Source organism: Danio rerio, chromosome 24 (assembly GCF_049306965.1).
Source record: "Danio rerio strain Tuebingen ecotype United States chromosome 24, GRCz12tu, whole genome shotgun sequence".
In the NCBI taxonomy this organism is placed as follows: domain Eukaryota; kingdom Metazoa; phylum Chordata; class Actinopteri; order Cypriniformes; family Danionidae; genus Danio; species Danio rerio.
Window position 1 is genome coordinate 1,503,889 of NC_133199.1, and position 22,610 is coordinate 1,526,498.

Below are 22,610 nucleotides of genomic sequence, written 5' to 3' on the forward strand. Positions count from 1 at the left end.
AAAGGCTGAACTAGGTTCATTAGACAACTCATTGTGTAGCAGTGTTTTGAAATATCCTTGCTCTGTTCAACATTATTTGGGAGATATTTAAAAATGGCTAATAAATCGGACTAATTTTCAACTGTATGTAAAAAAACAACACAAGAGCCTCCTGGTTTTAGCACTGCACCGTGAAAACATCCCTCTGGACGGAGGAGAGAAATGCTGAAGAAAAGGCCGGCCGGCAGCTCCTCATCTGGCCAAATATCTCCTCCAAACATTGTCCTTTCACAGACTAATAATAGCGGAGTGTTCAATTCTCCAGCCTCTTCAGAGGAGATGGAGGAAGAGGGAGAGATAGCGGTGATGATGGCCTACAACCACAGCGAGGGATGATGATGAAGGCGTCTTGAGGAGGGGAAATAATTTGGCCCCGTCTGGAGGATTGTGGAGCCGAGATCCTGAGAGCCGCTGAATGCATTGCACTCTTTATGTTGTTTATCAGGATGGCACAATAAGATGCTGCTGGACTGAACAACACATGATTGATCTGCTCTAAAACCCAGTGAGGGGACTAACTAGACTGAAGTTTAAAGCATCTCAAGTGTACTCCCAACGCAAAGGCTTTTAAAATACATCTATTAGCTATTTATAATGCTGTGTCTCAACAATACAATCTGGAGCTTTCGGTCTCTCATGGCAACCAAATGATACTACTTGATCTGCAATAGTGCGATACACAGTGTTCAGCATAAATGTGTGCAGCACCTTTTGATAATCAATATTTTTATCCATTTGCCATTAAATTGAACCAATAATGGTTTGATTTGTGATGCATTTAAACAACACCAAATGTACATTATTAAAACAATCATAGCCATTAAAATTTGGCCCCCAAACAAATAGAAATACAGTAGAATACATTTTAATTCAAATCTGTGCAAAAATAAATAAATAAATAAAATAAAAAAAATAATACTAATCAATAATAAATAATAATAAAACTACAAAATTTCCACTAAATAAGATTTATGTTTGTGAAATTTTCATTTATTTATTTATTTACTCATTCATTTATTTTCCACTGACTTAGTGCCTTATTTATCAGGGGTCACCACAGCGGAATGAACCGCCAATCATTCTGCCATATGTTTTACACAGCAGATGCCCTTTCAATATTGGGAAACACCCATACACTCTCGCATTCATTCACTAATACAGTACAGCCAATTTATTTCAATTAATTCACCTATAGTGCAAGTGTTTGGACTATGGGGAAACAAGCACACCTAGAAGAAACCCGCACTAACATAAGGAGAACAGGTAAACTCCATACAGAACCAACCAACCAACAAAAGAACCAAACAAACAATTAACCAACCAACCAACGGGTGAACTAACCAACAAACCATTTAACAAACCAACAAACGAATAAAACAACCAACAGAACCGACCAACCAACCAATTAACAAACCAACGAATAAATCAACCAACAAATAAACTAACCAACCAACCTACCAACAAACCAATCTACCAATCAACCAACGAACCAACCGACCATCAGACCAACCTACCAACCAACCAACAAACCAAGCAACCAACCAACAAACCAACCAATCAACTAAACCAAGCAAGCAACCAACCAGCCAGCCAACCAACCAACCAGCATACGAACCAACAAACCAATGAACAAACAATGAATAAACCAACGAACAAACCAAGCAACCATTGTGACCCTTAAGAAAAGTTGAGGGGGCTTACATTTTTTATTTGATGGCTACAGAACAAGCCACTGTTGTCCAAATTTTTTTTTATTATATTATAACCTTATGTACATTCCGCTCTTCTCTCAATCATCTTTACGCTTTTAAAGACTTAACAATTGTGTTCAATGATTTTAATGAACAAACGGTTTACAAGTCAAAAACATTGGTCATACTGTTCAGCCAGTTTACCGTATTATCCAGAAGCCAATAAATAGTTGCAGGTTGACGTGAACGTATGGACCGGTCATGAATAATCCCCCAGCATACATTTAAATAATGAGCCTGGAAGATACTTAATTTCGCGTTAAATATTCAGAGGTAAACATGGATGAAAAGTGACATTGTAGGGCATGTGAATGAGAAAGCGGTGAGCAGCGGAGCAGATGGAGGAGGTTTTCAGCGTCTCCTGGTGACTCTGTGTGAAAGAATCCTCCAGCAATAACAGATCTCACTTCAGCATTATTCCTCACTTTATTGCACTTGCGATCCAAGACAAACAGAGCTAAAGCCAAGGTAACCATAGATACCTCCAGTGCTGCTCCTCTCTTTCATTCTCTCAACACCTTCACTATTCTCTCTCTCGGTTTTCTCTCTTTCGCTCTTCAAGGTCAATCAAACATAGGGTGCTGTAGGACGCAATTCATGCCTGCTGCTTTTGTCACTTGGAAAAGACGCTTGATTTTATTATAATATCTGTGCACTCAGTTGGTTAGGGATGCTTCTTACGGCAAGTGTCTGTAGTACTTTTACTTATACAAAGATACAGTACAGTTGAAGTCAAATTTGCCTATTATTCGGCCTCCTATGAATGTAACGATGGCTAAACAGATTCAGGAATTGTTCACAGTATTTTACTATAATATTTTTCATTCTGAAGAAAGTCTTATTTGTTTTATTTCAGCTAGAATTAAAGCAGTTCTTAATTTTTAAACCCATTTAAGGTCAATATTATTAGCCCCCTTAAGCAATATTAGTTTTGGATTGTCTCCAGATCAAACCATTGTTACACAAAGACTTGCCTAATTACCCTAACTTTACCCTAACTAACCTAGTTAAGCCTTTAAATGTCTCTTTAAGCTGAATACTAGTGTCTTAAAGAACATCTAGTCAAATATTATGTGCTGTCATCATGGCAAAGAGAAAAGAAATCATCTATTAGAAATGAGTTTATAAATGTAAAAAGTTAATCATAAATTGGTGGAGACATGAGAGACGGTTAAAAATTCTGACTTCAACTGTATACTAGTGTAAAAACAAACCTAAGCAGTGGATTTGTCTGTGTGACTCACCTGTGAATTATGATTCAGTCATGCGATTTATTGAAGACATCTGTGCTGTTAGTTTTATAAGCTAACTAACTAATGATTTACAGTTGAAGGCAAAATGACTAGCTCTCCAGAGAAATGTTGATATCCCAAGTATATTTCTATCTATATTATTGGATTATTTTAGATTATACAGTGTGGGCCATTTATATGGACACACCTTAATAAAATGGGAATGGTAGCAGTTGCTTTGCGCACGTCCTGTCTTGTTGGTATGATTATACACGTTACTATAGAGACATGTTAATATGCGGCTGTCAATCAATTTGGTGGGCGGGGAAACCGCACTTCTCCATCACGCTGTGGTCGGCCTCAAAATGGGAGAGATTCAAATCCTATTTTAACATCAGGAAATTAAAAATAAAAGATACTTATTGTGTTTTTATTGTGTTTAAACGGCTTAGAAAAGATGATTTTCATCACAGATACCCTTTAAAGCAATTATTAGCATGTTTTATTTGTAGTAGATTCATAATATCCTGCATCTATATGTCTTTAACCCCTGTTCAAACACATCAAATACATTTTAAATACTGTTTTTTTTTTTTAAATAAAAAATTACAGATTGTTTTTAGGGTAAGTGGTTCCAAACAATTTATTTAGAATGATATATAAATTACATATAAAGGTAGTAATGTTCAACTTAATTAGTTTGTTTAAATTCAGCACATATAAATTGTTTGCAAACACTTGCACAAAAAAAAGAAGACTAAATGTATTTAAACATTTTGTACAGTGTATGCAACAACCCCAAAACACCAGCGCAATTATCCAAATACTCATTTATATCATCATTCCCAATATCATAATAAAAATGCAGTAAATAAAATGATCGGTTTGGTTTGGAGTTGTCAAAGTGGCGTCTCCAAGCTACTCATTACGAGACATGACATTTCTGTTCATAAACCACGCAAAGGCTCCATCATTAGCGCAGTAACCTATCGGCGTCTTGTAAATAACAGCTTTATCTTGACAGCTGCACTGGTGGTAAGTGTGTTTTCACAGAGTTTTATCATGCCAAGGGGACGTTTCTCAAGCACTTAAGCCAAGGGGACACGTCCGGATGATTGACACACCAAAGTAGAGCCTCATGCTGTGGTTTTTTTAACTCCGCATTATTCCTGTTGCAGAGGTCAAAGGTCATTCCCCCAAAAGGGACACAAAAAGCTGTTCTCTCCGAGAGCGCATTCCTAAAGCCAGCTACGAGAGGAGGCCACGCAAATCAAACATTTAGGGGAAGGTGAATGAATAACAGAGAAATGAAGGCTTGCTCTGTGGAGACTGAAGGGCAAAGGTCAGGTCAAACCCCAAGGAAGAACACGATTTCACTCGCCAGCGCTCGCTCTTCTGGCCTTTCCGAAGGTTTCGCCCTAACTAATTTTGGGGTAAAGGGTTAGCCGTGTCTGCCAAAGGGCCAGGAGAGTTTAACACAAGAGGTCGGTGGTTTTCCTGTGAGGTTTGTGATATTACAGAGCAATAAAGCTGTCTGTCTTGTGTTCTGGAGGGAGATTTTTGGCCCCCGGCGCTTGTCTCTAACAGCACGTATGAGACTCTCCGCCGCTACACACTCACAAATAAAGGTACAAACGCTGTCACGAGGGCTGTACCTTTTCAAAAGGTACACTTTTATACCCTACAGGGCCACATTGGTACCTTACAGCAACATGTTTGTTCCTGTAGGGCAGTGTTTCCCAACCCTGTTCCTGAAGGCACACCAACAGTACACATTTCGGCCTCTCCCTAATCAAACACACTCGAATCAACTCATCAGAACATTATATATCACAAATATCACAACGATACAAATATCACAAAGACACTCCAAAACCTGAAGACGTCCAAAATATGTACTGTTGGTACACCTTCAAGAGCAGGTTTGGGAAACCCTCCCGTCTAATCACTCAAGAAAAGAGTCTGTCTGTGTTCTGGAGGGAGATTTGTGGCCTCTGGCTTTATGAGAATTCCCTCCGCTAGGATGAAACTCTAAACACAGCCATATCTTCATTCAGATGAGAGCGTTTTCAAAACAGACGCTTTTATTCTGGTTTCTGGTTTCGGAGGGCGGTGACTGAACGTGTCCTGAGCGTGAAGCATGAAAGAGGTCCGTTAGCTATGAATAAACACTTCCATCTCAGCATGATTGGACTTGCGAGCTGTTGTTGGGGGATTATTTGTGCTTAATTTCACCCAAAATGGTCTCCAGCATTATATGTGGATGAGCTGCGAGAGTCAACAGCCCAAACAGGCCAATCGCAATTCTGTGGGTGTCAAGTGGAGCTACGCAGACGGAATATAGAGAGCAGACCTTGGACGTGTGAAAAATAAAATACCTTTTTTTATATTTCATTTTCTAAAGAAAATATGAGAGGCACTTGCTGTGACCCATGATGATAGGATGCAGGTTGCCAGGGTATTGCTATGCAGTTGCTAGGGTGCTTAAAATGTGAAAATCTCAAACAAATGCCTCTGTAAATTAAATGAATACATATCTATCTATCTATCTATCTATCTATCTATCTATCTATCTATCTATCTATCTATCTATCTATCTATCTATCTATCTATCTATCTATCTATCTATCTATCTATCTATCTATCTATCTATCTATCTATCTATCTGCCTATCTATCTATCTATCTATCTATCTATCTATCTATCTATCTATCTATCTATCTATCTATCTATCTATCTATCTGCCTATCTATCTATCTATCTATCTATCTATCTATCTATCTATCTATCTATCTATCTATCTATCTATCTATCTATCTATCTATCTATCTATCTATCTATCTATCTATCTATCTATCTATCTATCTATCTATCTGCCTATCTATCTATCTATCTATCTATCTATCTATCTATCTATCTATCTATCTATCTATCTATCTATCTATCTATCTATCTATCTATCTATCTATCTATCTATCTATCTATCTATCCAAAGATAATGAATCATGCTAGTGCTAAAAATGATCAAGCAAAACACAAAACTCTTACTGACGTACTGTCATAACGAAAATGTAATAATGGATTTATTATGGTAAAACTGCAGTAACCATGTTATTTTTGGTGCGTTGATTGCACGCATAATGGTAATCTACAAAAACACAAATACTTTGGTTATACTTATGTTATATATTTGGGTTTATGTGTAAAAAAACAATGAAGACAATGATTAACAAACTAGAAATGTGTTAACAGCATGTTAGCAGCACATTAAATCATGCTAGCCAAGGATGTGTATTTAGTGTTAAACATGCTTAAAACCTTTAATTTTATTTAGTATTCTTCACATTAGCCTTCGTTTTAACTTTCCAAAATTCATCTAAAGCTCTCTTAAATGAAAATAAAAGTTTGTCGCAATGAACTTTAGCATCTATTTTCATTTAATCATTATGTGGAAGTTGTACATCTAGCCACTTAAAATAAAGCATTCGACAAGCATGATTTGAGATAACATTCAGGTTGAGTTGCATTAAAAGCTCATATATCTAAACTAAGCCTGAGCGGTTATAATAAATGATACTTGCCTTAACAAGCACCGCTAATTATGATTTCAACCACAGATGAGCTACCGAAACCTTTCATTATGCTTTCCAGTTTTGCTGTTGGCTAAAATTCCACTGATTTTACCTCCGTCTCTAAGTATATTTACTGTGCGGTTGCAATTTTCAAAGCTCAGTTCCAAACAATATTGAATAATTGATCTCCTTGTCATTAGCAATGCATGGAGGACAGGAAACACACATCTTTAATTAGAAGCTCAATGAGGTCACCCTAAATGATCTTGTATACAAACACGATGATTGCTGTACCTCTGCGTTCTTTAAAGTCACGACATGCATACATTGTGGAGAAATGCGGACAATGCTGCCTTTGCTGCTGATGCTAGTTCATGCAGAGATTTGCAGTTCTTACATGTGCTGTGTCATAAATTGCACCACATACTGTGACCAGAAAAGAGATTTGCAAATGTGTGTTTACAAGCTGAGCCTGTATCTCTCCAATCCCTGCATCGGTTATCTTCATTCCTATCTCCGGCTTATATGATGCAATCCACTAGTGATGATATGAACATGTTTCACCACAGACCAGAGTGCAAAGTCCTGCTTTGTAGCACATGATAAATGACTGTTCCCAAACTAATCCGAGCTGCAAATGACGAGCAAACATGTGCATTAGTTACATTTTAGCCCTTTACCTGATAATAGGGTAGAAACTCAGTGGTATTTCCGCCGCACAAGGGTCAGGAATTCTGTGATTACATTGTTTACCCAAATGTCAGGGCTGCTGATCGGGTTTAAACTGAAGTAAATACAGTAAACGGGTCAACACCGATTACAATATTGACAATTTCCCAAAGCTGGAAAGGACAAGTTTGGGATCTAGACCTCAGTGATTAGTGTTTGACCAAATCACTGACTGATTAGTGTAGTGGTCAACAAACTTGTTCCTGGAGGGCCGGTGTCCTGCAGATTTTAGCTCCAACCCTAATCAAACACACCTGAACAAGCTAATCAAGCTCTTACTAGGTCTACTAGAAACATCCAGGCAGGTGTGTTGAGGAAAGTTGGAGCTAAACCCTGCAGGGACACCCCAGCCCTCCAGGATTGAGATTGGTGACCCCTGGATTAGTGTTTTGAGTCACTTTGGGTTTTTACCCTGGTAAGTTCATGCTTATTTAGGCAAACATCGAGTTTTCAGCATCTAGAAAGCGGGTTGGTTTTGATTGGGTTTTATCGCCATGGTAACTTAAATTATACCTAAGCCGTGTCTTATTTCAGAGGCTGCATTCTCCAAAGTAAAAACTCCAGAGTAGAGGTCTGCATTCCCGCGGCTGTCTTGCGGGCGGCGTAGGACCCGACCAGATTTCTGCAGCGCGGGTCCCGGTCGGTAACGGGTTTAATATTGGTACAGGAGCAGGCTGTCTAGCAATATCGCTCCCGACTCCCGAGCGAGCACGCGTATGTATGTGTGTAAATGAAATAGCGCGATGCTGTGTTTAGCTTGTTTGTTACTGTGTGTGTGTGTGTGTGTGTGTGTGCGCACGCGCGAATGAGAGAGATGTGTGTGTCTGTGTGTGTGTGTGTTAGTGCGCGCGCGAATGAGAGAGAGAGAGAGAGAGAGAGAGAGAGAGCTTTGCCTGTGTGTGTGCTTGGTGCTTATGTGTGTGTTAGTGGGCGGGCGCGCGCGAATGAGAGAGAGAGAGAGCTTTGTCTGTGTGTGTGCTTGGTGCTGTGTGTATACAGACAGCTTGTTATAGGCTGTCTGGACTGTATTGCTGGACGATTTTCGGTTTTGTTCTCCCTCCCGCTCTTTAGAGGGATCGGCTGCGGCGGGTAGAAAACGGAGCGGGTCGGGCAGCGGGACAACAAGTGCTTAATATAAGCGGGAGCGGTCAGGTTCGGGCTAAAACCTGGCGGGTGCTGGCGGAAGCGGGATTCAAAATTTAGTCCCGCGCAAATCTCTAAGTCCAGAGCTTATTATTGTTATTGACATTGATTGTATCATAGTTGCTTTGATTTAATTGCATTATTAATTTGATCGTAGTATTTTCAATATAATATCGAGTTTGAGATTACATAATGAAATTAGACAATTGGTGTTTGTGGAAAATCAGTATAAAAGTGTCAAAGCTGAAGAAACAAACAGGATGAGAACAAGACTTCAGGATCCAGCACAAGATACTGTTATAACATTGTGCTGTTCTCAACACATACTGAGCTCCTGAGCTGGCATTAATGACGGTGTAAAATTTAATGAGGCACTAACATTTTATACTGTTATTAACACAGGGAAATACATTATTAAACGGTGATCATATAATGCTACAACTATTTACAAAGAGCCTTTAAAATGAGCAGTTTAATAGTCCGGCAGGGCAGTTTAACACCTCTATGCTTCAGCCAATCATCACACCGAAAAAATCATCACACTGAAAGTGTAGATTCAATTATAATTTAGATTGTAGGAGAATTTAAGAAGAATTGAATTAAATATACAGTGGTCACTTGTTATTTGCGGGAGAAATGGCCTGAGAATAACGCGCAATAGTGTTGGAGAAAGTTTTAGGTGTTGTCATGAACACGACACACAGCTTGAATTGAGAATGAATGGAGAGTGATTGACAGCTGTAGCGGAGGGAAGCGCATTGAAGGGGGAGTTCACCCAAAAATGAACATTTCCCTCACATTTACTCACACCAATCACCAGTTCCTCAGAGCTATCCAAGACATGTGCTCAAATTGTATTCATATGAAAATATACAGTTGCCAAGTTATTAGGCATGTTGCAAGGTTTTAACTGCTTTAAAATTATTTCCCAATTTAATTGATTATTAAAGTTCTTTTTAAGGGAGAGTTTTTCACAACATTACTAATTACTAATTTCTATTAACTAAAAAATATCTTTCTTTTATCTTTGTCATGATGACAGAACAGAATATTTTACATGATATTTATCAAGATGCTAATATTCAGCTTAAAGTGATAATTAGGCCATGCTCACACTATGTACAGTTGCATTGAAATGGACCGAAGCACGTTTGTCCCCCTCCTGTCTCCCCGACTGCCAGCACTCACACTGCATACGCGCCTGATCATGCTTACGTCATCGATGATGCGCTGTTCAGTAAGAAGCGCTCTCGCTCAGCACAGTGGAGAGTTCTATAGTTATATTGTTTTAGTCGTTTGAGATGCAGTGACATGCAGTAAATATTTCACCGAACAGATCCGCCACAAGTCCTCGTGCTGCAGGTATTTGGAGGTTTGCTGAAGGTGCAGTGAGGGGTTTGTGTCTTTAATAATCTACAACAGTTTGTGTTCATTGAACAGTAAGAATAATTAATAAATCCATATTAAACAGTCCCTAAAAAGTCTCATCTTGTCTTCAGTTTCGGGCTTAGGGGTGCTTTGCACTTTGAGCCCAAGTGAACTGCGCTCTGGCACACCTCTTTCAACCGGGCCAGGGCCGGCCAACTGAACCGCTCTGAGCCCGATTCAGAGCACTCACACTTCTCAATCGATCCGAGGAACAGGCCTGGGCACGGTATGGATAGCACAGTGTGAGTGCGCCCATAAAGACTTTACTAGGTTAATTAGGCGATTAGAGTAATTGGACAACAGTGCTTTGTTCTACAGCCAATAGAGAAAGCATTTTTCTTAGGGGGCTAATAAGGGGCCTTAGAAATTGTTTTGAAAATAAAAACACTGCTTTAATACAGTCAAACTTAATCAAATCTTTGTTAAGCATCACTTGACATATACATTTCACAAGAGGGTGAATAATTTTGCTCTCAACTATAGAGTGTATTGCAGAAAAACGAAACACGCAACGTCTGTTTGTTCAATATCATGCAGCCCTAATCTAGCATAAGTGTAATTATGAAAAATCACACTGAACTGACCTGAAACTAAGTCTGCTTGTTCAAACTACTTATTTAAAACGAGCTGAAACAACACAATTATTGCTGTTTTTGGGACAACTTAATTCTTTTACGTTCAGTCCACTTACATTTGTAAAAAGTAATTTAATTCTAATTTAATTAATGTTAACTTAATTCCTTCAAGTCGCCCCAACACAAACTGATCGTGAGAAACCGAGAATGTTTAACAGTGTAGTTAGTAAAGGCCTGAGCGGTCATTGTTTCTCCATGTGTGTGTCTTATAATCTAAACGGATCAGTCTTTCCCGCACAATCCCACATGTTTCAAAAGCCCAAAATGTGCTGATGAGGCTCATATGCAGAACGGCAATAACAAAAAGATTTCCTGGCCCGTTCTCTGAGTTTGCTACCTATTGTACGTGTGTGCTTTTGACAGCCTGCAATTTTCCCTTCTCTGTGTTTCTTAAGCTGGAATTCACACTGCATCAGCAATCTGATGACAAGCCTTCTGCTGCTCCATGCAGATGAGGCCATCACTTAAACCTCTCGCTTCTTCTTTTTTTGCTTGTTTTGTTTTGTTTTTTACACTCGACAGTTTACATGACAGTTTACATTTCAAGGCAGATTTCATGTCATATCTGCTGTCATTTTTCATTTTCAGCCGCACCTCAATTCGCTTTTTATTTTGCATAAATAGATCTTGACGGATCCTCCGCGAGCCTGTTTTGATGAGCTCTTTGAAAAACGACTTGCTGGATTTCATGCTAGAATCATATTAATGTATTAACTGCAACATGTAATTAAGATTTTAATTATTTCATCATATGCATCGTTATGAAATGTAGAACAGTTACACATTTGGTAAAAAAATTGGTTTCACAGTTAGCGTGATCAGTGAGCCTGGCTCTGCGTTTAGCATCATTCATTTATTATTTATATAGTATTTAACATACACTCTAAAAAACGCTGGGTTGGTTTTTTAACCCAAATGCTGGGTTGAGACTGCTGGGTAACAAAATTGGGTTGATTCAACCCAATTTGGGTTGAAAATCGATCTTTATCTATAACCCAGCAGTGCTGGGTTGGGAACGCGGACGTGAAAGAGAGCACGCACGTCACGTCAACATGCAGGGACATCAACGTGAGAAACCGCCATTTTCTTTGCGCTGTCTTTGAGGGGAAGCGAGTGAAATTCTGTGTGAGACGTAAGTTATTTAGTGTGTTTTTAACAATTTTCATAAGAAATAACACACTTAGTTTACTTAGTATAATATACACGCGCTTTTTTTTCTGTTTCTCCGCCTGATGGCCGACTTGTTGCTCCGCCTCACGCTGACCTGTGCTCGCCTTATGGCTGAACTGTTGCTCCGAGTCCGCCTGACGAGCCACCTGTTTCTCCGGATCTGTTTCTCCGCCTAACGGCGACGTGTTTCTCCGGACCTGTTTCTCCGGACCTGTTTCTCCGCCTAACGCCCGAGCTGTTGCTCCGCCTAACTCCTGACCTGTGCTCGCCTCACGCCCGACATGTTGCTCCACCTCACGCCCAGCCTGTTGATCGGTGGACGGGTAAGCGCGCATGGCATCGGAAGGAGCTCGAAAAGTATAAGGTAACTAATGAAACTAACGTGAAGCATGTTTGATGACCACTTTATAAACACAACACCTAGGATAATTTAGGAGCTTTTTATTGTAATAAAATACCTTTTGAATGACACAGATTTTTATGTTGGCTAGGTGATGACAGTAAGTAACGTTACTGTGATTTGTGATCTTTCTGGGGTGTTAACTGTAAAGCAGTAAGTAGTATTTTTACTATTGTATTTCTTAAGTTTGTTCATGGATTTTTGTGACAATACTTTGATGCATAAGTGTTGAATTCAGCTTCTAACAATGTTTTTTTTTTAATCAAAATATATACAATAATTGTCCTGCTCTGCATGTACATTTTGTTTAGCTGTACATCTGTACATTGAATAGCAAATGTTATTAATTTACTATGAGCATTTTACATTCTAGACGTGATTTGAGCTATCTTTAATTAATCCTGTATGTAAGGGTCGTTTCATGCTAACGGAAATGTCTGAGCTAAGACTAATTCCAACCTAATCATCTTCGACTGCAAAAAGAAAAAGTTTGACCACCGTTTTATGTGACACCCTGGATAATTATTATCATTTAGGAGTATTTTTGTGATATAGTGACTTTTGGCTAACATGATCTTTTTTTACTTAATTTTGCTTAAACGCTTTTATCTGTTATTCTTTTTCAGATGGATAATTGCGTGAAAATTAAACTAAAAGAATGCAATCTTGAGGAGTTAATCCCCACATTTGAAGGTATGTAATAATATTTTACTTGGTTCATTGTAATCATTAGGGCTGCCCTTGTCTAAACATTTGTCTGGTTGACTTGTGATGTTCATTTGAAGCATTAGTTGAATAATTACAGATTTATTAATAAACCATTTATTCATTAATTCATTTTCTTTTTGACTCAGTCCCTTTATTAATCTGGGGTCGCCACAGCGGAATGAACCGCCAACTTATCCAGCATATTTTTTACACAGCGGATTCATGCAGCATACATTGACTTTGCCAGTGTGGACTTTTTTTCTGCAACTAGTGGGTAGCACATTCGCCTCATAGCAACAAGGTCACTTGATCGATCCTTGGCTGGGTCAATAGGCCTTTCTGTGTGGAGTTTGCATGTTCTCCCCGTGTTCGCGTGGGTTTCCTCCAGGTGCCCCGGTTTCCAAAGACGTGGTAAAGGTGAATTAAGTAGACTAAATTGTCAATGGTGTATGTGTGTGAATGAGTATTTGTTTCCCAGTGATGGGTTGCAGCTGAAAGGGCATTCGCTGCATAAAACTTATGCTGGATATGTTGGTGGTTCATTCCATTGTGGTTACCCCAGATTAATAAAGCGACAAAGCTAAAAAGAAAATGAATGAATGAATAATAAATTTTTAGTTGACTAATGGTTATTCAATTATTAGGGGGCAGCCCTAGTAATCATTAGCCACTTCAACACTTTAAACTGAGAGATTGAACTCTAATGCCAATTTGTTTTTGTCTGGTTATTTTTTTAAATCTGCTGTTCATGCAACCAGTGACATTCTCTTGTTTTATTTTTAGCACAGGAGCGAACCTTTCCTCGTTTTTAGGTCAATTTGAATACAATTCAGAGGGTAAGGATTCAATTAAAGGTTTCTCGATGCATAATGATGCATTTAATGCATAATGATTGTCTTAGTTATTTTATTAACAATGAAAATGTTATTTTTATGTTTGTTATTAGGGTGGCATGGGGGCGCAGTGGGTAGTGCTGTCGCATCACAGCAAGATGGTCGCTGGTTTGAGCCTTGGATGGGTTTCCCCTCCACAGTCCAATGACATGCGGTGTAGCTGAATTGGGTAAGCTGAATTGTCCATAGTGTGTGTGTAAATGAGAGTGTGATGGGTTGCAGTTGAAAGGGCATCTGCTGCGTAAAACATAAAAAGATGTCACCCAAGATGTTCATGTCATTCTTTCTTCAGTCAGAAAGATTTTTTTTTTAGGAAAATATTTCAGCAATTTTATCCATCTTGAACTGAGATTGTGCCTCATTTTTGAAGTTTTTAAAGAAAATTTAAATGCGGCTTCAAATTATACAAATACGGTTGCAAACAGTCCCAGCTCAGGAAGAAGGGTCTTATCTATTCTCATTAAGAAAACACAATTAAATACTTAATAATTTCAAATGCTCATCTTGCCTTACTATTACTTATTAAAAAAAGTTCCTTAGGCAAACCTGTTGTTGCATTGTCATCTTCACTCGGGCCAAAAAATTGCAGCATGGTGCCATGGTCAGTGGTTAACTAATGCCAACACTGGCTGATAGCTTGGTGTGTTATGGCCTTAATTGCTTCTAAAGGTATTTTAGGTGTTCCAAAGTTAACTCTAAAGATATTTAACTTTTACACTTTTGAGTTTTTAATAAATCTTACTTCTGTTTATTTTTTCAGATTGGGACCAATATTGCTGAGTATCTTCATCCATTGAATTCAAGAATCTATTGAGTTTCCTCATGTTCTCATCCTTGGAGACCACCACTTCTTTCAAGCCTTTGCTCACGTGCTGTGCTATTTATTATTGCAAAGTACATTACTTGCCAAAGTGGACGTTTGCTATAAAGCATTCTACATCTTTGGTGTGAACTACCCCAAGCAGTGTTCCCTGGTGTGGCAGACTGTGGTTTATGGACATCCTGGGGAGGAGACACTAGCAGTAAGGGTTCTGCTAGCATTAATTTTTGCTGACAAACAGTAATAATTAATACTGTGACCTCACTGCTTCCTTGGATTCTGTGTTCTTTAACTTGTACTTTGGATTGTGGGGGAAAAGGAGCACCCAGAGAAAACCCACACGAACACGGGGAAAACATGCAAACTCCACACAGAAACACCAACTGACCCAGCTGAGGCTTAAACCACCGACCTTGTTGCTGTGAGGCAATCGTACTACCCAGTGTGCCACCATGACACACATTTCTAAAGAATAGTTTTAATAACTCATTTCTAATAACTGATTTCTTTTCTCTTTGCTATGATGACGGCACATAATAATGGACTCGATATTTTTTAAGACACTCTACACTGCAGTTACATTGCAACTAATGTTTCTTACAGACTCTTTTATATCTCAGGATTGATGTTTGCACATGATTGTTCGAGTAAAAGTTAAAAAAAGTTTTCCTATTTCAAATTTGTTTTAAAATGCTTCCATCCTCAGGTTTCATTTTAACTTTTATATCTGTTTTTTCTTCAAAACTGCATTTACATTGAACTTGATCATCCTTACTGATGATTGCTTTATAGCTCATATATTGATGTTTGCACATAATTGTTAAAGGGAAAGTTATAAAATGTTTTCTTATTTTTTCTTAATATAAAATTTGTATTTTCTTAGTTTTTATTGTTTGTTTTGTTTTTTCAAGCTGTTTGATGCCTTTTCATTATTACTTTCACATATTTTTTTCTGCATTGCAGTTGATGATTTATATGAGAATATGTTGATGTTTGTGCTCAAATTACTTTCTGACTTCAGTCATTTAGATGCATTTTCATTATTACTTCCTTATACTATTGTTTTTCTCTACTCTGCAATAACATTGCAATTGCCTTACTGATGATTCCTGATTTATAAATGATGCAAATGTTTTTGAATGTATTTCAAATATGCATTTTCTTAAGGTAATTTGTCTGATTTCAGTCTGATGCATTGTTACTGAACTTTAGTCAGTGTTTCTGTGATACAGTTTGATAAATTTTCACAGAAATCGTCTTAACCCTTTAACAACCCTTTCAAGAAAAAAAAATTGGATTGCATTTCTCAACTGCTAATGTCGCTATTGAACACAATCAGTACATTTTAACACGTTATAATTTCTAAAATATCAACCTCTACCAAATGATTGATATGTATGTTTATGGTAAAAGTACCAGAATTATGAAAAATCTGAAAAATTATGTGTAAGACCAATTAAAAAAAAAAAAAAAAAAAAAATATATATATATATATATATATATATATATATATATATATATATATATATATATATATTTAAAAGAAACATTTTGAACACTAAATCATCTTTTTTCTTATGACTTTAACAGTCATTATTTAAAACAGTAAAAACAAGGTCAACCATTTGGTAGAGCAGGCAGTCAAAGGGTTAATGCTGAGGTGCAGATGGGAAAAATCTCAAATTCATTTGGACACATTTTATCTTTTGTCATAAATAAAATTCCATTACTGAACAACTATGTATTGCTGTAGAATTGTTTTTATTTTAGTGATTTTAATCATCAGTTTCTAGATTAAATTTCTGACCCATTTTGGGTTACATTCAACCCAGCAGTGTAGTAATTTTTAACTAATAGTTGGGTTAAAATCACAACCCAGCATGCTGGGTTAAACTTGTAACCCAACTTGCTGGGTTAAAGTAACCCAGCGTTGGGTTTGTCCCTTTTTTACCCAGCGCTGGGTTACCAAAACAACCCAAATTGGGTTGTTTTCAACCCAGCAGTTTTTAGAGTGTATAAATATTTATATTTATACATGTTGCTATTTGGCTAATGTGACGACACAGTGGCTCAGTGGTTAGCACAGTGGCCTCACAGCAAAAAGGTTGCTGGTATGATTCCCAGCTAGGTCAGTTGTTGTTCCTGTGTGGAGTTTGCATGTTCTCCTTGTGTTGGTGTGCGTTTCCCCCCCAAAGTGTATGAGTGTTTGTGTGTTAATGAGCGTGTATGGGTGTTTCTCAGTACTAGGAAAAGCCATCTGCTGCGTAAAACGTATCCTGGAATAGTTGGCGGTTCATTCCGCTGTGGCAACCCCTGATAAATAAAGGGTCTAAGCTGAAAGAAAATGACTAAAGTGGATGAAGTTACACTGGGTTTATAACCCAACGTTGGGTCAAACATAGACAATCCCAACCATTGGGTTAAAAAATATATATCATTTAAATTTTATTGAAAAAATATAATCCACCACTGGGGTTTTCCATATTTGACCCAAGATTTTTTTATGACAACTTAGCATTTTTTAGAGTGTAGTAAAGGTATTAACTAATAATTAGCAAATGTTTATTTATTAATCATTTATTTATGTTTTTGGCTAAAGTAAAAATAAAAATGCTGGGTTGTATTAATCCAATGTTGGGTCAAATATAGACCAAACCAAAGGTGGGATCTTTATTTTTAATTAAATTTAAATGACATTTTTTAACTCAATGTTTGGTTTTGTCCACGTTCGACACAACAGTGAGTTTTAAAAATCCAGCATTTATTAAAAGTGTAACTTTAGCCCAACAAATTTATTATATTAATAAAAAATTCACACAAGTAATAAATAGTGTCTTGATGATGCTGAAATAAGCCAGGCTCTGTACATGTATTAACCACTAATAAGCAATAAATAATATGTAGGAATAAATTACAAAAATAAACATCGGTGTAAAACTAAAGTTTACTATCATTAATTAACTCTTTAAAATTAATTAATGTATTGACCCAGTGAAACATTACATGGCACCTATTTTGCCCCTTTATAGCAAGATATAAATAAAGTCTCTAAAGTCATTAGAGCCAATTATATAATAATAAATGACATCATAAAAATATTAATTAATGTAATGCAGTATTTACATTTTTTCTTTCATATAAATATTACTATTAATTACCACCAATTATGGGACAGTCTAAAATGAAGGTATAACAAACACCACATTGCAATCTCACAGAAATCTGTAACCTTTTGTGGTTAATTTATATTAATTTGTATGATTTCTATGATTTGCTCATCCACCAATGCTGGTTAAGTTCAGGGTGGAGTTTGGAGACATGCCTACTTTTGGAAATTTAACGTTTTATTATGAATTAAATTGTAGGAATTGTATGAATTAGTATGAAACAGCTTAATGCACTGCAAGAAAACACATGCAATTACAGAAAACACCAGCAAATTAAGAGAAGATCTGCATTTGTTTGACATTAGACAAGCTGCACTGCAGACACATTAAGAAAACATGCTGCAATTTCTCACAACACATGCAAATAGCACAGAACACAACAGAAGTGGACCCAAAAAAAGTGACGGACCTGGCTGGGATTTGTTTATTGTGCAGTGACTATAGATCAGTGCAGTTGTAGTTGAATTACTGGTTTATTTTAACCTCCTGATTCCACCATTCCCTTGTCTTTTGTATATTATAAGCCTCAATAACTTCAACTTCAATAGCCGGGTGCATCACGTTTAAGGTTCCCCTTGAAACATATCCACTGTGTTTCCTGCTATTTGCATGTGTTGTGAAATAAAGCAGCGAGTTTTCTTAATGTGTTTGCGTTGTGGTCCAAAAATGGACTGTATGTGTTTGTGTTTGTCATGCAAGCTGTCGTCATAAGCTCAGATCTCCTCTGTTGAGTGTAACTCCAGCAGAACTCTCTGGCCTCTAGCTGTGAAGTCTCTGGCTTCCTCCACTCTCGTTTATCAGCTCTTGCTCTGGGTCCAGTCTTTAGCCCCATTGATTCATCTGAACCAGCTGAGCTCCTGCGTTTAGCCAAAGGTGAAGAGCCAGAAGAGAAATCACACACAAGACGGCTCTCTGATCTCTCACACACTTCTACAAGGCAGAGAGCATGCAGCCTCCTTATCTGATATTTCACACAAGAGTTTTCCTATCTGCTAATTTTAGCTCCATACTCAACATTTGAGCCCTTTAGCAGAAACATGTGACACAATGTTTGTTTCTGAACTAAAGATGCATTAAGAGCCGGGGGGTGAAGACTTTTGAACGGAATGTGCATTTTTCTTGTTTTGACAAAATATCTTTCTTTTTTTCCATTTAGTACTGGTTGAGAGGAAAATTATTTGTTTCAAAGAAGACACAGTATGTTAAATTTACCCTGATCTTTAAATTTAAAAGGTTTCCTCCCCTATTCTAGTTCAAGCCCTTACTAGTTCTTAAAGGGACCGTTCATCCTAAAAAGAAAACTACCTCATCATTTACTCGTGATTTTAAGTAGTTTTTTCTTTCTTCTGTTGAACACAAAAGTAGATACTTTGAAGAATGGTGGTTCCCACAGTAAAAAAAAAAACAATTCAATGAAAGTCAATGGTTTCCATAAACCAACATTCTTCAAAATATCTTCTTTTGTGTTCAACGTAAGAAAGAAAAAAAAAACACTTTATAATAATCACTCAACATGCTACTAATCTCTGGGTTTCAGAAGGTTTCAAGTCAAATTTAAGACTTTTTAAGACCATGATGAATGAATATTTAGACTTATACAGGGTTAAGATTATTTCAAATGGCCCAGTATTATCATGAGGAATCATGTAATTGTTTTTGCGGGGGTTTCCCCCTGATTAGGGAATTAAATTTAGGGAATTTGCTGTAAAAACGTCTAACAGTTGTTACTATCTCTTTACAATAAAAAATAAAATAAAATTAATGTAAAAAGAACGGCTTTATCGAGATGTGTTGTTGGTCGTTAGATTGATATCAGCCCAAATTGAGCAGCTTTACTTGGACACAGCAACGTTAAGACCTGCTTAAAACAATTTAAGACCTAAAACACAATATGTCAGCGAATTTAAGACTATTTTTAAGGGATAAAATTTAAGACATTTTTAGACCCTGCGGAAACCCTGAATCTGCTGCTTATTAATAGTTTAGGATTTAAGTTTTGGGTTGAATTAGGAATGTAAAATAAGACCAGACTTTATAACTGCTGATAAACAGTTAATCTCTTAATAATATGCAAGTAATAAGGCAGCAGTCAATAACTAGAATTATAACAAAATAAAGCGTTACCAAATATGTCTGGAACAAGTGAAGGGTGAATAAAAGAGGGCATAATTTAGATTTTAGGATGAACCTTTCCCTTTAATGCATTTTTTTTCCTTCTGGAGCATCAGTGTGTTTTTAAACCTGTATTTAAAGTTGTGTTTCTGTCTCTCAATAACAATAGATGGATCTCAAAATCAGACATACATACAGTTGCTAAAAAAAACTAAAGCATTTTCTCTGTTCAGGACTAAGACGAGTAAACAATAGACACTAAACAAACAGTGGACCAAGTGGACTATATGTAAACATTATTATATTTAGATTAATTGCTGACAGGCCATTAAATTATTAGAGGATAAACAAAGCGATGACACATAGAATAAAGTCAATTATTCTGCTTAAACTACAGATGCCTTCTGTTGATTTTTGATGCAGACAAATGTCCCCGTGAGCACATACTGTATTTCTCAGTTCTCAAAAACACCGGGGCACATTTTCCCAATGAATCGGAGTTGAGATTCTGTAAAGTTCTGACTTTAGCAGTACTTATGTCTATGAATGAGCAAGAAAACACTCCCTCAGCCGAGATGCACCTGGCAGTGACGCAGATATGATCTGTGATGGATCATGCGTGTGCAACTGTGTTGTTTTTAATCACGTCCTGTTAGAGTTCTTTCCAGGGCTTTCAATCCCTGCTGCGACATGTTTTTGCATGTGATAAGCTTCATGAGGTTTTTCAAACGCTCTGGAGAAGCACAGAGAATGATTGTTGTGATGTCAACACAATTTCTCAATATCCATTTTTATGTGCCGAGCGCAAGAATGCTGTAAGCCACATGTCACCCATCTTCGAGACGTTGTGTTTTCTTTATGATTTCTTTGCATGTTTCTGTGTCGCTGCTACCTGACAGATATCATTGGAATGTGAGTCGTGAGAAATAACACTAGGGCTGTGTGACAGCACAACACCAAAAATAATATCAAGCTTTGATGCCGGTTCACTTTTTCAGCAGTGCTTGTTCCTGAAGTATTTTTACTGGATTCTTTTCTTTCCCAATAGGTATTTTAAAATAAGTTTTGGTTATAGTGCTATGAGCCATAGACCAAACCAAACAGCCAGTCTGAGAATCACATTATAAACTTTCATTTGAAGCGAAAAAGTATATGAAAATCAAAAAAACTATACAAGACGAGTGATATATAGTACTAAAATCCCATAAAGCACTTTGAGAATTGCTAACTTTTTATAGAGCATTTGGTCATAACAAAACAAACACATATATAAAATATATATATATATATATATATATATATATATATATATATATATATATATATATATATATATATAAATTAAACTAAAATTATATATATTATAACAAAATATCTATGTAATACATAAGTTTAGAAGATTTCAACTTTTCAAATAAATGTATAGTAATAGAATTTGTGCTTAAAAACTACATTACCCACAATGCTGTGCAGATATTTCCACCAATCAGTGAGTTGTATAGAGAAATGCATGCTAAAAAGGTTTATTTAGCTCCGCCCATTGATCTGAAGAACAGCGAATGATGTTGAGCCTCAAGCACTGACATATTTGTTTGCATATGCATAGTTTGCAATGAATTTGAAATATATTGTACCATCAAAAACCTTTTTTGTGTTAGTGCTTCATGGGATTGTAGCTAGCTCTAGCCTTAATAAAAGCTATTGAGTTCAGTTGTGTGATTTTTCCTATTCATTAACTCAATACAATAGAATTTGTAATGTTGTGATTCTTTTCACAGTAAATGTTATGAAGCCTGCCCTGCTTAAAAATGTTAGTTGCACTGATGCATATTATATACAATATAAATTAAAACTTGAGTACTTTTAACTATAACGGCCCTTTCATACACTTGGCGCGATGAGGCACAAGACGTGTTTTGGAGCGATTTATCGCTATTTTTAGACTAACGCAACCCTAATTTTCACATTTTGTACCACATTGTTTAAATAGCAAATTAATTAGCAAAACACATCCAGAATTCATTAAGAGAATAAGCACAGTCCATCCTTGAAATAGCAATGCACTATAGACTTTGCACCTAGATCATAAAAATAGAGCCCTATATGTCTATTGAGTGAAACGATGAATTCTGTAAAAGCCCAAATCATCAATTAAAAACTCAAAATAAATCTATCTTTATAAAATGTACAAGTTATTGCAGACAATCAACTTATTTTCTCCTATTGAGAGAATGAATGGATATTTAATTTCCAGATCTGACTGTTGTACTCCATATGCTGCTTTGACATAGACAAATACACAACAACCTAGCAACAGTATAGCGATTCCCTCAGCCACGTCTTTTATGTGTGTAAAAAACAACAAGCGTTTCCTTTCTGCATTTCCAGAGTTTTCATCATATAGCGTACGCTCAGTTTCAGCGCTGACAGGAAGTCATTCGGTGGCCGAGGGGAAGTAACCCAGTTGCAGTCGTCACATGCATCTGGATTGTGTCTCATTATGTAACACTCTCTACAGTGACACACTAACCTCAGTCTGCTTACACTTTAAACACAGATTCAGAGGCAACACGTCTCAGCCATGTTGCTACTATAGGATTACAGCCACATGAAACGTCTCAGCAACATTACAGCAACGTGTTAATGAAGGCGTGCTGCTCCCCTAGGGCTTCAGTGAAGAAATGATAGGGAAATTAGTGCACGACAGGCAAGTACAGATAAGAAAATGCTGTTTATTGCGCATCAATAGCACAATATTAAAGGTGACCTATTATGTCTCTTTTTACAAGATGTAAATGCGTCTCTGATGTC

The 22,610-nt window shown here is 37.0% G+C and overlaps 1 protein-coding gene and 1 long non-coding RNA gene across 10 annotated transcripts in view; one reads left to right on the forward strand and one right to left on the reverse strand.

Annotated features, from left to right (window-relative positions):
• Window positions 1-22,610, reverse strand: part of nrp1a (neuropilin 1a) — a 453,654-nt gene that overhangs the window by 252,165 nt on the left and 178,879 nt on the right. The gene's annotated exons all lie outside the window — the stretch shown is intronic.
• LOC103908653 (uncharacterized) lies at window positions 12,005-15,662 on the forward strand. Of its 2 annotated transcripts, none has more exons than XR_659787.5 (6): window positions 12,005-12,063; window positions 12,191-12,252; window positions 12,726-12,792; window positions 13,591-13,643; window positions 13,754-13,869; window positions 14,461-15,662. It is a non-coding gene; the product is annotated as an uncharacterized lncRNA (long non-coding RNA). The 2 variants fall into 2 exon arrangements; XR_012399644.1 differs by having other exon boundaries at window positions 13,596-13,643.